Source organism: Podarcis liolepis (assembly GCF_965112155.1).
Source record: "Podarcis liolepis genome assembly, chromosome: 7".
Taxonomy (NCBI): Eukaryota; Metazoa; Chordata; class Lepidosauria; order Squamata; family Lacertidae; genus Podarcis; species Podarcis liolepis.
Window position 1 is genome coordinate 4,091,944 of NC_139561.1, and position 17,157 is coordinate 4,109,100.

Below are 17,157 nucleotides of genomic sequence, written 5' to 3' on the forward strand. Positions count from 1 at the left end.
ATTTTAAGACCAAAGATTAGGATAAACAAAGAGGGTAAGGATTTGCTGAGCCAACAAATTGAACTGGAATACAAAAAAGGGAGGTATGAGGAGGTCCGGGAAACAAGCTAAGGAAAATAAGTAATAGAAAAATGGAGTGGTTTTTTAATCATTTTTATTTTGTATTTTTTCCCCTTTTTTATTTTGTACTGTAATATCTTTAAAAAATCTTCATAAATATCTTATTAAAAAAAAGAAATTTTTTTCTACCAGCCTCTCTTTTGCCTCTCACTAACGACCGAAAGTGAACAATCATAACAGATGCTGTGACCGGAATCTCCAGTGAGCAGGAAGGAACATATGACAGCAGTGGTTTTCTTTCCAAATGAAAGCTCAATGATTCCATCACCTTCAACCACTGAAATTTATTAACACCGACCACAATCAACTAGGAAGTTGTCCTGTGAAAACTTCACTGAAATGAACATTCGTGTTTTGCACAGCTCTTGTTCCTTTCATTAGAGGTGGCAGAAAAGAACATCCTGATTGAATGTGCAGCACATCCATGGCTTACACTGGGCTAGCTTTAATGGCACCTATAACCCATGACTAGAGTTGGCCACTTCCCCTTTGCCCAATGATAGGGCCGCTGCTGTGCCATGGGAGTGGGTCATGGCTCAGTGAGAAAAATATGCCCTGCACTGATGGGAATACATTAATGAGAGAACTATAGACAGGCTGACAGACAGGCAGACAGACAGACAAGCAGACAGATGAGGGAAATGGGCTTCCAGTTCCAGAATTTTTACAACGTTTGTTAATATGTTGTCATGACAACAGATGTACCATTTAGAGTAATTATTGGTGAATAACAAAACAACCACAAGTGATGAGAGATAAAAGGCTAGTGAGACATTGTTATTCACAGCTAAAGCGCTTTTTGAATTAAACATGTCGGTTTCAGTCAGCATTACTAAGAAGGGGCAGCAAAGGAAAAATAATCTTGAGTATGGGTGGTGAGAAAATGGCTTCGTTCAACTCATCATAGTTCACCTAGAACAGAGGTTTCAACCTTTTTGAGACCATGGCTCCCTTGACCAACTACATTTCTTCTGCGGTTCCCCTGTGTGGAAACATACTTCAAGCCTCAGAGGCCCAGCTATGTCCCCCCTTGTCTACAGAGCCGGCAGCCCCTCACCCCTTTTTAACCCCCTCCCTTGTGGTGTTCCCTCAGCCTCCTCTCCTCGGGAGTCCTCCAGGCAGCAGTTGCCACCACCCTTGGTCTCTGAGCTGCCCCTCTGCTGCACAGCGAGGAGCCTCCTCATGTGGTCCTACAGGGGTCTGGAAAGAGGATGCTGTGTGGGAGGCAGCTGTGGCAGCAGCAGGCGCCGCCAGGCTTGCACGGTGGAAAGGCTCTCCTTCGGTGCCAGACACTCTGCTCCCAGGCAGGCATTGCACACAGCAAGCACAAGAAAGGCTGGTGCAGTGTGTCCCTGCCTGCCTGGCCTCCCACTTTTCTGTCCATTCCCAACAGCAAGGGCTGGAGGACTGGCTAGCTGGGCTCCCTCGCCCGCTTGCTTGCTTGCTCCAAGGCTGCCTCAGGTCCCAGCAACCAGCACCCCCTTGCCAGCCCCAGAGACACCATTCGCCTGGGCAGCTTGTAGCCAGGGCTGCTGCAACCAACAGTCGCACAAGCCTTTGGGAGGCAGAAACATGGCATCCAAGGAAGGAGGGAAGGAAAGAGGGACAGAGGCTGGTTGAAAACAATTGACCCAGAAGGATCCCTCAAGTGTTGAATAAGACTCCAAGTTGTGGAGTTTAGTGAGGTTCTCTTTTAGCGCCACAGAATGTGGATTTGTCAGGCCTCAGAAGTAAACCTGGGAAGAACATGTTATGTTTCCATATCCAAGCAGCAGTGAGGACCCTGACCCAGACTTGGGGTTCTTGCATGTGTGTTTGTATTCAGCAACATGTCATGGATACAGTAATGGTGCGTTAGTGCTGGATTTATAATGGGCCCAAACGGGAGCAAATCGTATGGAAAGTGGGATCGCTGATAACTGCCTCAATATGATCAAGAAGCACGGATGGCCACCAACTTGGATGACTTTGAAAGGGGATTAGACAAATTCATGGAGGACAAGGTGATCAGTGGCCACTAGCCCCAGGATTTCAAAGGCAGAGCTTTGTTGAGTTTTTGTAAAAAGCTCAACAACTTTTGGGGTGTCCTGGTTTTTACCTTTTGAAGTAAATACCAGTGATTCTGTTCTCCATACAGTGTCAGAGGCAGTATGCCTCTGCATATCAAGAGAATGAACAGGGTTGGGGGAACAGGTGCCAGAAAATACCCATCAGAAGCCTTCTCTGAACCCTAATGGCAGCTCAGGGACATTTGCCCACTAGAGGCACCCCTCCTGCTGCCCCTGTGGCCTGCGGCAGGCACAGGCCTGCTCCACCAGCCTCACTCCCTTGCCCCTGCCCCCTTCTCCTCTGCAGGTGTGTCCCCACTGCTGGGAGTGGGTGGGGCAGTGGCAGAGGCCTGCAGCAGTAACACCCACAGAGGAGGCAGGGGTGTGGCAGCTGGGGGGCACCTGTGGCTTCAGAGGGGGCAGTGGGGGGAGCCCACAGAGAATAAGGCAGCCGTGCAGCCATGTAGGAGGCAGTGAATGGCACGGGCCCAAATCTTCTGCCTGAGGCCACCGCCTCACCTTGCCTTATGAGTGGGCCAGCCCTGCCCAGGGGAGTTTTCAGTGGGGCAGGGGGAGTCACAGCTAGGGACAGAAGAGTTAGCTCTCTCCTCCTAGCAACCCTCTTGAGTCACCTTTTGAGAAGTCCATGTGCTGGAGTGAGCCCATCTCAGATCAGCCACACCATACAACTGGGCAAGATGCAGATTCCTCTTCGGTGCAAAACTAGAGGAAGAAGCTGTACATCAAGGGATTCTTGCCTTCTTTTTGCAGGAACAGAAGGAGGATGCAGTGCTTCTAGTGTGGGGCTCTCAGAACCTTTTCTGGAGTAAATGGAGTAAATGGCTGAGAAGAGGGATTCGATAGGTGCCCCCTGCTCCAAAAGGCATTATGCCTTCATTCTCCAGTTTCATTTGTCTTTGATAGTAGGTCAGAGTCACATGCATTGCTCTGCTCTCACTTGCCTCCATCCACACCCACCACTGTTATGTGGCCATCAGAAGGTTCTACACAAAGGGCTGCAGCCCTTGGGTCAAAAAAGGTTCCTTGCCCCGATCTACCCTTACTCTGAATTGCAACAGCTCCACAAGGTCCCAGGAAGAGAACAGACTTTCCAAACAGCTGCTACCTGACTTTCTAACTGGAGATGCCAGAGATGGAACCTTCTGCATGCAACACGTGTGTGCTGTGCCACTGAGCTATGACTCACAGCCTGTACGACTTACCATATGCAAGGGTGAAAGCAAAACCTTTAACCAGAACTCAAAGCTGTGTTTGTACTGCTGGTGTGCCATTACAGTGGTGCCTCGCAAGACGAAATTAATTCGTTCCGCAAGTTTTTTCTTCTTGCGAGTTTTTCGTCTTGCGATGCACGGTTTCCCATAGGAATGCACTGAAAATCAATTAATGCGTTCCTAGGGAAACCAACTTCAGACCAGGTCCGGGGACAGTCTGTCTCCCGACCTCTTCTGAAGGCTGGGGGGGGGGACAACAAGGGCTTTTCTTCCCACCCCCAGCATTTTAAAAAACCCCGGGACAGCGGAGGGCTTCTCCGCTGTCCGGGGCAATTTAAAAGCCCCTGGGAAGGCAGGCAGGGGGGACAAAGACTTTTGCCCCCCGCCAGCCTTCAGAAGAGGTCCGGCCAAGGCTTCGCAGACCTCTCCGCCAGCAGCGGCAGTGGTGCCGCTGCTGGCGGAAACTTGCCGGCATGCCGAAGCCTGCACGCGCTGACATCAGTGCACCCAGGCTTCACGGACCTCTCCTGCCTTTAAAAGCCGTCCGGGATAGCGGGAAGCGCTTCCCTGCTATCCCGGACTGCTTTTAAAATGCTGGCGCTGGGGAGCAAAGCCTTTCGGCCCCCGCCAGCCTTCCTGGACCTCTTCTGAAGGCCGGAGGGGGGGGAAAGGCTTTGCTCCCCACCGCTAGCATTTAAAAGAGGTCCCCGGAGATTTCCCTATGGGCTTTCGTCTTGCGAAGCAAGCCCATAGGGAAATTCGTTTTGCGAAGCGCCTCCAAAACGGAAAACCCTTTCGTCCAACGGGTTTTCCGTCTTGCGAGGCGTTTGTCTTGCGGGGTACCACTGTATTAGTAGCTTTATTTATCAGCTGACAGCATTAATTACAAGATGACAGACACATAATTTGTTCTACCATGAAATGTGAAGAAAAGTGCAAAAAAGACAAGATGTCTGGTAGAAATGCAGCATCCACCCAAGGAAATAAGACTGTTGTGTTCCTTCTTACTTTGCATTTAAAAACTGACTGCTTCTAGGGCTGCATTTACACTGTACGTTTAGGCTCTATTGATACCACCTGAAACAACCAAAGAAGTCTGAGATCTGTAGTTTATTAAAGGAGCTGAGAGTTGTTAGGAGGCTCCTATTCCCCTTCCAGAGATACAATTCCCAGAATTCCCAGTCAAAAGGGATTGGCTGTTAAACTAGTCAGAGAATTGTAGCTCTAAGATGGCACTAGGTGGTCTCCTAACAACTCTCAGCAGGGACGCGGGTGCTGTGGGTTAAACAACAGAGCCTAGGGCTTGCCTATCAGAAGGTCGGCGGTTCGAATCCCCACAACAGGGTGAGCTCCCGTTGCTCGGTCCCTGCTCCTGCCAACCTAGCAGTTTGAAAGCACATCAAAGTGCAAGTAGATAAATAGATACCGCTCCAGCAGGAAGGTAAACAGCGTTTCTGTGCACTGTTCTGGTTTGCCAGGAGCGGCTTAGTCTTGCTGGCCACATGACTCGGAAGCTGTACGCCGGCTCTCTCGGCCAATAATAAAGCGAGATGAGCTTCACAACCCCAGAGTCGGTCACGACTGGACCTAATGGTCAGAGGTCCCTTTACCAACTCTCAACACCTTTAGCAAACTACAGCTCCCAGAATTCTTTAGACGAAATGGAATCATAGCCCCTTGAATGTATGGTGTGAATGTGGCTTAAAACAGGGAACCTATTATCCCATAGCATAACAGTCCTGTAAGGTAAAACAATAAAACCATCTGTCTTGCCAAATGCCAGGTGGTTCTTTTAAAACGAGACTCAGAAGTAATACAAAACACAAGTGAGTGAGAAGATCAAAGATTTTATTCTAAACAGCAAGCAATATATACATACCAAGCAAGCACCTCAATCTGCCACTTGGAAGCCCTCAAGAAGTGGCGAAGTGACTCCCCCAGGTAGCCTCAGTTTACATGGCTTTGCGGCCGTCAGTCCGTGCACAAGCTTCTCTCTAAACTCTGCCCACAACCACCTGATTTATAGATAGCTAACCTGTCCACCCCTTCCCAATGCCTCACTTTCTCAAAACAATGTTCAACATCAAAGAAGGTGCTCATCACTATCGCTTCCTACCAACAGATTAGGACATTAAAGGCTGTTCTCAGCCATCAAAGAGCTTTACAAGAGATAGGGAGGCGGAAGGAACAGGAGGCAGGAAGAGAGCAACTGAGTCAGATCAGAACTCCTCAAAATACAAATATCTTCCGAATAGATTGCCCATACATCATCATTATAGCTGGAAGTAATGGGCTGCATTTGACACAACATATAGTAACAGCTAACTCAGCTGGTGAGTGCTAACAAGCAAGAATCAATACAGAGGCACTAGCATGCTCAAGGGAGCTACTCTCCCATCAAGGGAGTCTCTTGCATAGGGGGGAAACCCTAAGATGGGGACGAGGAAAATGGAAGCCAGAAATGGAAATGAAATGGAAAGGGCAGGACTTACTGGAAGACTGTGAGCAGGAGCACTCCACACTGCAACATCTTGTTGCAGCTCCCACTTGTTATTAATAATAACACTTGGATTTCATTATTTTTTAAGAAATATTTATTAGAGTTTAAATTACTTTAATAGCGGCTGAATTTTTAAGTGCTGTCCATGAAGAAAGAATGGGCCATGATAAAGAGACTTAGTGGTTTTTAATGGTAGGTGATGTTGCTGTGTTGTATTATATTATCTATGTACATCGATTTATTTCTTGGAGTTAAGAATAGGACTGGGATAAATTGTGTTCGCTGAGCCCGTATTTTATACAGTCTGTATATGATGTTTGTTTGTTAATGTGTGGTGTGCTATGCCTAATAAAGGATTTTGAATTGAAAGAGTTTAAACATTACAAAGACAAAAAACAAAAAAGAGAAACAAAAAAGAAATACAGTAATACAAAACATCAACAATACAAAAAAGAAAAAAAGAAAAAAACAAAAACATTTAATAACCCCCCCCAAAAGGAACAAACAAAGATAAAAAGAACCCCGTATTTTCATACCCTTATCTTTCATTTGCTTATTTCCTCGACTTCCTCACACCTCCTTTTTTGTATTCTAGTTCAATTAATTATTCCAGCAAGTTCTTTCCCTCTTTCTCAAATTTAGTTCCATAATTTATCTTAACACATTTTAGCATTAAATTTACCCCTTTACCCAATATCAATCTATTCATACTTAATTCTTTATAGTATTTCTACTAAAGTCATGTAACTTCTTTCCAGCATCCTTCTAACATTCGTTAATTTTAGAATATTTCTGTAAATATACTTTAAATTTCTTCCAATCTTCTTCCACCGACTCTTCTCCCTGGTCTCGGATTCTGCCAGTCATTTCCGCCAATTCCATGTAGTCCATCAGCTTCATCTGCCATTCTTCCCTGGTAGGTAGGTCTTGTGAATAATAACACTTGGATTTCAAAGTGTTGGAAGAGTTTCAGACCCTTTCTCACTGATCCTTACAACAGTCCTGTAAGGTAGGATAGGAGTATTATCAGTGGTGACTGGCGCCCGTTGGAACTGGCAGGGTTGGAGAACAGGAGACCAGCCATAGGGAAAGCCAGGGCCAATCACAGGCAGAGCAAGCTAAATCTAGTTTGTCCCCGTGATGGCTGCTTCCCAGCCCCCCTGGGTCCTGTGCCTTCTGAAGGGCACTCAGCCCACTCTTCCCCCTTTAAAAAACTCCCTGCCAGCAGATAAAGGGGGGAATTCTTTCAACCAGGATTCCTCTTCAGGTAATCTCCCTGAAGCCACTCAGGTTATGACTTCCAGGCAAGAGAGTGTTTCCAATAAACTGAGACCACAAAGGTTTATGAAACAAGATAAAAGAAAAGTTTACTCAAAAGTTACAGAAAGCCAGCAAATTTCCCAATCGAGCAAAGTATCAAAATAAAGTACCGTACTATAGACTGAAATGCTGTCCCTGAACTTAAGCATCCTCTCATCTAACAAGACCCTCAGAAGCACCTTACTCTCAAGTAGCAGCCCTTTCTTCTTTTGCCTCTTTCCCAGGATCACAAAGCTTCTTCTTATCATGCTGAGATCCCCTTGGAGCTCTTCTTCTTTCTTTCTTCTTTGGCGATCCCTCGTCGCCAAGTAAGATTGTCTTTCATAAACAGTTTTAACAACGAGTCCATAAGTGACTGTGGAGGCCAATTCTGGATCCACACGTCCTTCCACAGTGGGGACATTGGTTTCCAGGTGGGAGTTGATCACAGGTGTGGATTTGCCAAGCGTGCCTTCCTCCTAGCACGTTTCTCCCTTGCGTCCTGAGTTCAAGTGTCTTCAAAGCATAGCGGTCAACGTTTTCCTTTTTTTAAGAGAAATTCCCTTATTCCAAATAGGATTCCTCGCAAGAAAAGGGAAAAGTTGACAGCTATGCTTCAAAGTCCATGACACTTTTGGTAAAGGCTGTTCTCCAACTGGAACACTCACAGGCCAGTGTTTCCCTGTTGTCGGTGTTTATACTACTTTTTTAAGATTTGCCTTGAGACAGTCTTTAAACCTCTTTTGTTGACCACCAGCATTACGCTTTCCATTTTAAAGTTCGGAATAAAGTAGTTGCTTTGGAAGACGATCATCAGGCATCCGCACAACATGACCAGTCCAAAGAAGTTGATGTTGAAGAATCATTGCTTCGACACTGGTGATCTTTGCTTCTTCCAGTACACTGGCATTAGTTTGCCTGTCTTCTCAAATGATGTGTAAAATTTTTTGGAGACACCATTGATGGAATCTTTCGAGGAGTTGGAGATGGCGTTTATAAGTGGTCCATGTTTCACAAGCATACAGTAAGGTTGGTAGTACAGTAGCTTTGTAAACAAGCATTTTGGTTTTCCTGAGAATGTTCCGGTCTCAAACACTCTGCACTTCAATCGGGAGAAAGCCGCACTCGCAGAGCTCAGGCGATGCTGGATTTCGGTATCAATGTTGGCCCTTGTGGAAAGATGACTGCCTAGGTAGGAGAAGTAATCAACATTTTCCAACGTTACACCATTGAGTTGGATTTGTGACGCTGCAGAGGGGTTATTTTGTACTTGTTGGTGCAGCACTTTGGTTTTTTGGATATTGAGTGATAGGCCAAGCTTCTCGTAAGCTTCTGCAAAGATATTTAGGGTGGTTTGGAGGTCATCCTCTGAGTGTGCACACACTACGCTGTCATCAGCATACTGAAGCTCTATGATGGAAGTTACGGTAACCTTACTCTTTGCTTTCAGCCTGCTCAGATTGAAGAGCTTTCCATCTGTTCGATATATGATTTCTACTCCGGTGGGGAGTTTCCCTTCGACAAAGTGTAGGATCATGGCAATGAAAATAATGAATAGAGTTGGGGCAATAACACAACCCTGTTTAACACCTGATCCCACTGTGAATGGTTCACTTTGAGAGCCATTGTTATCTGCAATTGTTGCTGTCATATTATCATGGAGGAGTCAAATGATGTTTACAAATTTATCTGGGCAGCCAATTTTCAGAAGGACAGTCCGCAGGGCATTAAGATTTACAGTATCGAAAGCCTTAGTCAGGTCAATAAACGCCATATACAGGGGTTGGTTTTGCTCTCTGCATTTTTCTTGAAGCTGTCGAGCAGTGAAAATCATGTCCACTGTCCCCCTAGAAGGCCAAAAACCATTTTGGGATTCAGGAAGGGTCACCTCGGATATTGTTAAGAGATGGTTTGCTAAGATCCTTGCAAGAATTTTGCTGGCCACAGCTAATAGAGAGATGCCTCAATAGTTTCCACAATCAGTTCTGTCACCTTTTTTAAAGAGATTGATAATTTTGGCATCCCTAAAGTCTGCTTGCTGTCTGTGTTATCTGACAAAGTTTGTATATTCCATGTTCCAAAGTTCAATTGTCTTTTACAACCGCTAGGTGGTGACCCCACTGGGTGCGGCAATCCAGTCAGGGAAAAAGGGACGCAGACTATGTTTAGGGCACCTTTTCTAGTCCCTCCCCCTTTTTGGGGTAGCAGAATGGATCCTAAAAAGGGCTGTTCAGTCATGGATGCAGCTGCCGAGCTGCTCAACTGCCTCGTTCCTTGAGTCAGAACAACTGAATCTGTATCCACCGCCCATGTACCGGTTCATGACTAGGGGCTTCCAGATTTCACGATCCTGCCCCCGTTACCATTTGCCAATCACCATGGGACTTTTGGGGTTTGGTTTTTGGAAGACACCTATGTGTGAATTTGTTTTATGTGTGTAGATCAGTTCACGCTGACCAATGCACAGTCTTCGCAGTAGGGCTCTGTTCCAATAGCATGAAGTAGTCATGACAAACCGGTAGATTCCTATCTGCTGCAGCCTTCATCCACCTTCACAGCCGTTGTAACATACCGCTTGTTATCATCCGCCTGTTCTGCCATTGAGGACTTCTTGGGTCATTCTTTGTCTAGCTCCTTCCCTTTGACCTTACCGCCTTGGGTGACCCTGCTGGGAGTACGAGATTCCCGACGGCTTCACTCTCAAGAGTCATAGGAACATGCAAGCCCACTCACCATGACAAGGTGATGATCCAGCCAGTAGGCCCTTGGATCTACCCGCATCTTCCATTCTTAGGCAAGGTGATTGAGCAGGAGGTCACTACACCTCCCTGCATCCTCCAGGCATGTCTGGAGGATGCAGACCATTTGGATCCCTTTCAGTTGGGATTCAGGCCCCATCATGAAACTACCTTGATCACACTGGTCAATGGTCTCCAGCAGGCTAGGGACAGAGGTGGAAGCTGTTTCCTAGTTCAGCTGGATCTCTCAGTGCCCTTTGTTACCATTGACCATGGTATCCTTCTGGACCATCCAGGGCACTGGGAGCTGGGGCCACTGTAGTGCTGTGGTCCTGAGCCATGTCCAGAAAGTGGTGTTGGGGGGTGAGTGTTCAGACCCCTTGGCACTCATCTGTGGGGTGCCTCAGGGCTCTGTCAACTCCCTTATGCTTTTTAACATCTATATGAAGCTGCTGGGAGAGATCATCAGGGGGTTTGGGCTGAGTGTTCACCAGTACGTGGATGAGACTCGTCTCTACCTCTCATTTAAATTGGAACCATTGAAGGTGGTGAATGTCTTCTGTGGATGTCTGGAGGTGGTTGGAGGATGGATGGCAGCTAACAGATTGAGGTTGAATCCTGACAAGACAGAAGTACTGTCCCTGGGGGATGGGGGCGGGCAGGTGTGGGGGTCTCCCTGGTCCTGAATGCAGTAACTGTGTCCCTGAAGGACCAGGTGCACAGCCTGTGAGACATTTTGGACTCACAGCTGTCCACAGAGGCTTAATTCTGTGTCCAGGGCAGCTGTCTACCAGCTCCATCTGGTATGCCAGCTGAGACCCTACCTGCCTGCACACTGCACTGTCTCACAAGAATGGTACATGCCCTGGTTATCTCCCACTTAGACTACTGCAATGTATTCTACGTGGGGCTACCTTTGAAGGAGATTCAGAAACTACAACTAATCCAGAAGGGACCATATAACAGCAGTCCTGAAAGACCAACATTGGCTCCCAGTATGTTTCTGAGCACAGTTCAAGCTGTTGATGCTGACCTTTAAGCCATAAACAGCCTCTGCCCTGTATACTTGAAGGAGCGTCTCCACTCCTATGGTTCAACCTAGACATAGGGTCCAGCTCTGAGGGCCTTCTGGTGGCTCCCACATTGCAAGAAGTGAAGTTACAGGGAACCAGGCAATCACATGCTTTGCCCCTCCAGGATTACCGGCTCAGTTTGGAACTTTTGATTTTCATGCCCTTACACACGAGATCTGCAATGGAGCTCTACTGCCTTCACAATTTAAGCAGATCAAGAAAGTCCAGGCTTCACAAATTAGCTCTACAATCCTCAAAGCAACATACAAGAAAAATATCCATTCCCATCTAATTCTCAACAGTCCATTAACAAAGTCCATGCAAACAGTCCAGGACTGCAAAGTTCAAGGTCTTCAAGTCCCCCATCTTCTCTGCTGAGTTCTGCAGGAGCTGTAGATGACGGCCAGCCATTTGATGGTTAAGTCCTGTTAACCAGAAAAGGGGAGAGCGTTTGGGTCCTGCTTGTGGGTTTCCCACAGGTATCTGATGGGCCACTGTGAGTACAGGATGCTGGACTAGACGGGCCATTGGCCTGATCCAGCAGGCTCTTCCTTCATTCTTAACAGCAACACTGAGACTAAGAAGGAAGCTGATAGATAGTGCCATCCCCTTGGACGGGATGTAAGTAAGGCGGCAGACAGATGGGGCATCGCTGGGGGCAAACTGAGACTGGTGGGGCAGAGCCCCATTTATCCTAATGGAGAAATCTCCGTTGAATACTATTCAACATTTGCAGAAGAGGCTAGCTATTAGTTGCAGGGCTTGCAATTAACTCAACCCGCTATTTGCATCTTAAAACAAAACATGAGTCCAGTGATTGCAGTGTCAGCACTGGCCCTAAGGCTCCATCCAGACAATGACCGTAGTATAGCGCTGTGCAGCAGTCTGAAGCAGACAAATGCTGGCAAAGCACCATGACATTCCATCCAAAGACTCCCCCCTCCTTCAACTCTAGAAGTGGCGGAACCCTGCCAATTATGGACAGAAATAATTTGAATCTACTCAATTATTTTTCCAGGCCTCCACTCAATGCCTGGCTATTAACCCAGTGAGCCTGGATTATTTTGGGACAGGTTATGATTCCCCACTGCCCCCTGGCCACTTGGCACAGGCCAAGACCCAACAAGATGAGTGAATGCTGAGATATAAAGAGTTTCATTACTGCTTCTTTTTCTTTTCACCTGTCGTTTGTATCTGTTTCTATGTCCACCTGTGGCACTGATATCGGAACATATAAGCGAAGGAGGAGATATGGGGAGGGCGGAGACAGGCTGGAGAGTGAAGTGACGAATGGGGAGCACAGAAGAAGGCAGATGAGGCTGCTAGACAGAGTTCAAATTCCCTGGCAAGCACAGTAGCTGTGACCCTTGAGGGCAGGATGGGGGCGGGAGACTTGATCCTGCACACACAGTCTCTTGCACCAGATTCAGTGGGATTGCAAAAGGGCAGGCGTGTTAATAAATATGTGTGTCATTAGTAACATTGCCGCTCCCTTTCACATGCCCTCTGCTACACACACAGTAACCCTGGAACTTTTCCCAAGTGAGAAAGATGCTCTGTGAACAGGACTCCGTGTACTCTCCAGCTAACAAAAATGGGTGTTTTTCTTCTCTTGCTCGGGAATCTTTAGGCTGAAAAAAGGATAGGGAAAAGATAATTAATACTAAAAGTGCTTATATAACCTTAATGATTTAATGTTAGGAAGGAAGAGAGAGAATATTGCTAGCTATTATATAATAGAAATGCAAAACTGCAATGCATACACACCTTTTTTAAGGTATTAAGGGAGTTATGATTCATTTGCATGCAACCTGTGAGGAGTTGTATAGCTGTAGAAGACCTGGGCTATCTTGCATGCACCTGGAATGGATCAGTTGAGCAAGCAATTCTTGGAACACAAGTTGTCAATAATAGGTATAAAAACTGACAGCACCAAAAGAAGGGTCTGATGATTTGCATGGTTCTGCTAAGAAGCCCAGCAAATTGATGGTGTCGGCCTTAGGAACATATTACTAGGAAAGTGTCTTTGGATGTTTAGCCAAAATCTGCTTCTCACAGAATACAGTATTTAATAGCTGCATTTAACAGACATATATATCTTTTCTTAAATTTATATCCTGCCCTTCCTCCCAAAGCTGCCCAGGGCTTCCATATTTGAGTTTCATATTTGAATTCTGTATTTGAAAATTGATTTGCTATGGTGTTTTTGAGTCTATGGCTTTCTAAATATACAAGTTTGAATATCCAGAAAATATCTGGAGGAAAGGTTAAAGCATTTGAGGCTTTTTAGTATGAAGAGAAGGGAAGTAAGAGGAGATGTAACAGAAATGTGATGCTGGACACAGAGTTTAAGAGATGCAGTTTTCTAGGCACGTTTGAATTGAAATGATGAGGGAGATGAGTTAGTCTAACTAGGTTCCACAAGCAACCTTTTTTCTTTGTTGCAACAAATATAAATTGCAGAAGGGGATACAAACTTTATTTTGGCGGGTTACTTTTGAATTTCTGTTTACCTATAAGGTATCTCTCTTAAATTCTACCTCTGATAGCACAATCTTACCATATATATCTACTCAGAAGTAAAAGCCCCAATGAGTTCAGTGACACTTACTCCCAGGTAAGTATGCCTACTATAGCAGATTAGGGCTGTAGAAATAATACCTGAGTGCATATGGTTAGGATTGCCCTTCAAATTTCCTCTGAAATGATACTGTTGACAAAGAAATGAAGAAGGCAACTAAAGTTGTGCTTTTCTTTGGAAATATTGGGTTGCCATTCTGGTCAAAATGTATTTTGGTTTGAGGAAGAAAGTCGTTGTCATCCCCGCCACCGCCTGGCAACCTGGAACCAGCCCTGTTAATGGTAGCTCATTAAGCTGTTGCAATCAGAATGTATTGCAGATGTTCTCCATATAATCAGACCTCAGATCCTCAAAATGAGGAACCAATTCCAAGTTCTTCAGCTTGTTCATGTCTCCAGAAAGGTCAAGGAGAGAGAACCAGTGACAGAACGGACAGATGGCTGCAAGTCACTGGGCAGCAGGAAAGGGAAGTGCTTCTCAAAAGTTCATTGACCACTTTCCTCATAGGGCAGGAGGAACATTCCTGGAGAAGAAGGGAGGGTGGGCAGCACAGCATGAACTCTACTAGGAAACACAAATATTTTTAATAGCAAAGCAAAAATAAAATAAAGACTGCAGGGCCTCTCCATTTGCTGGGCTGGAAAACCAGCTCCCTCAATTGTCATCTGCAGCCATTTGGCTGCTACAGGAGGAGGAGGGAGATGAGGAACTTGGGAACAACTTGGGAACAGCTTAGGAAGCGGACTTTAAAGAGGGCGTCTCCATCAGCTCTGCTGAAAGGCCAGGGGCTTCTCCAGACAACAAGTTATTAATGAAGATACTTCTTAATTTACTTGCACAAAGCTTACAGAGAGGTAAGATTATAGGTTATAGGACAATAAGCATTCGTCCTGATTTTCTTGGTGTGGTGTATACACATATTTCAGTTAGTCATTCATGCACCCTACACTTGCCAATGCATTCCCTATCACTTTACAAACCACAAGAAGTCTGTTTCTTTTTTAAAAGTGGATTTGCTACCCCAACCCTCTCTCTCATCTTCCTCAACCTTATACATTAGTGTCTCACACATCAAATATGTGATCTGTAGAAGAGTCTATGAACAGAAAACAGAGACACTGTATGTACTTTCAAGGTTCAAGAAAATCTTGAATAAAAGCATTTTTAAAATAAAAAAGTGGATTTGTCATGGCAGGGAGACAGAGCCCTTTAATTCACTTTATTTGCAGTAACCTAAAGCTCCAGTATGTGCTGAGTTGAAATACTGGCAATCTGGAGCCTGCTCCTTTTGGCTTCTCTACCTCTCCTTAAAATATTTCCATTCCAGGTGGTCATTACAAGAACTGTAACTAAGAAATGGTTTTCTTTCTCTTCCTCCTCGCTCCCAGTTCCTTTTCCTTTTATGCCCTGTCTGGGCATGTTTAGCCTGGAGAAGAGGAGGTTAAGGGGTGATATGATAGCCATGTTCAAATATATAAAAGGATGTCACATAGAGGAGGGAGAAAGGTTGTTTTCTGCTGCTCCAGAGAAGTGGACACGGAGCAATGGATCCAAACTACAAGAAAGAAGATTCCACCTAAACATTAGGAAGAACTTCCTGACAGTAAGAGCTGTTTGACAGTGGAATTTGCTGCCAAGGAGTGTGGTGGAGTCTCCTGCTTTGGAGGTCTTTAAGCAGAGGCTTGACAACCATATGTCAGGAGTGCTCTGATGGTGTTTCCTGCTTGGCAGGGGGTTGGACTCGATGGCCCTTGTGGTCTCTTCCAACTCTATGATTCTATGATTCTTGGAAGTAATCCCGAGAGGCAGAACTGTCTGATCATTTGTTAGCTCTCTGGGAGCATTTTTTTTTTGAGTTGTTATGCAAATACAAAGCAAAATATACAAACATATTGACTAAAGATAAAAAAGCAAAAGCAAAAAACTAGGAATAAAAATATAATAAAAAATAACTGTAATAAACACTTAAGACAGTTTAAATAATCAGATATACAAAGATAACATGTATTTCTTCTAATCATTATTTATCAATCAATAAATTAATCAATCTTTATTACGGTCCAGAGACCCAACAAATCATTACAAATCAGTACACAATTCATACAGCCTACCTCCAGATTAATCAAGCATTTTGTTTAGAATATAGGGCTCATTTCTTCTTGCAACCACCGCTAAAAACTTTGCCACTGCTAACGTTCTAGCATTTGTCCGGTCTTCCAGTAGGAACCTGACATAGTGAGCCTCTGATTTTCCCGGGAAAGATACCAGCAAGGGTAATATCACTTCAGCCCTGGCCTGCTCATATTTTGCACAATGCAACAAAATATGCTTTATGGAATCGATGTCTTGAGTACACGAGCAAAGTCTGTCCTGGTAGGGAACTCCTCTCAACCTGCCATCCAACACTGCAGAGGGAAAGACATTTAGTCTGGCTTTGGCGTCATTATTTATTCGTATGATTCTATGGGAACATTTCTATTTTATGCTGAAGAGCAAGATAAAAAAAAAAATACTTGAAATAATAATGAAGAGAATGCACTGCTTGGAAAAACAGCAGGAGGAGGTGTTGGAGGGGTCACATAAGCAAAAGGCCCCTGGTTCTTCTCCAGCATTTCTTCTAATACAGCTGCAAAGTCTTCAGTGTGAAGTCCGGGAGAGACGCTGAAAGTCCATATGGAGCTAGTTGAGCAGTGCACTGGCTCACTGTAAAACAGCTTCCAAACTGCCCTACAAAGAAGGAAATAGGATCCAGCATCAGGCCCCGCTGCTAACTTGTCAAACCTGGCAACTGCACAGTCTCTTGGTGTTATGTACTGAAGTTCTCACCCTGGGCCAGCAGGGGGATACTGTAGATAGTTCAGGTCCACATATGCAAATAAGGGATCGAAAGTGACATTCAGTGATTGGATAGTTACAGAAAGTTGCTACAGTAACGTTGTACTGGAGCTCTATATAAGCAGGCTGGCTGAACCCTTCAGTTCAGTTCTGTTCTGGCCTGTGAATAAACAAGAGCTGATTGGAGAATCGCTGTGCCGTCTGATATGTTCACCCACAACTTAACACTTGGAATTATGATGACAGTGCAGGATGGATTTGTTGCATTTTGCTGCTACTGGCCAAATACATTTTGGTACATGAGATGAACCGCAAAATGGTGACCCCCCCTCCTACTCACAAAGGAAGAAGGGGTGATTGAAACTCCACATCAGAAACAAGGGGGTGGGATAAACTTCTATTTGGGATTTGCTGCCCATGTGGATCCTGCCACCTGAGGCGGTCACCTCGCCTCGCCACATGGGTGGGCCAGCCCTGTACTGACCTGCACACTGGTTATTTGGCTCCCCCAGCCTTTGGAATGGAACCTTCCCAAAATTCTGATTGCGCACCTTGAAAAATGGGCATGATGAGCTGAAGAAGGATCCCCAGACTGCAGAAATGCCAACACTGCAGTACAGGAGGTGGGGAATCTTCCACAGCCCTCCACCTCTCCAAGCCCACCTGGATCATCTGCCTTGGTCACAAGGACCCAAAAGATTTCCTTCTTTGCTAAAAATGGTAAAACTCAG

At 45.5% G+C, this 17,157-nt stretch overlaps 1 long non-coding RNA gene across 1 annotated transcript in view; it reads right to left on the bottom strand.

Annotated features, from left to right (window-relative positions):
- Window positions 1-9,595: 9,595 nt before the first annotated feature.
- Window positions 9,596-17,157, bottom strand: part of LOC310712019 — a 30,775-nt gene continuing 23,213 nt past the window's right edge. The window contains exons 2-3 of the long non-coding RNA XR_014528733.1: window positions 13,932-14,114; window positions 9,596-12,641 (exon numbers count right to left, since the gene is read on the bottom strand). This is a non-coding gene — a long non-coding RNA (uncharacterized lncRNA). The remainder of the gene's footprint in view (window positions 12,642-13,931; window positions 14,115-17,157) is intronic.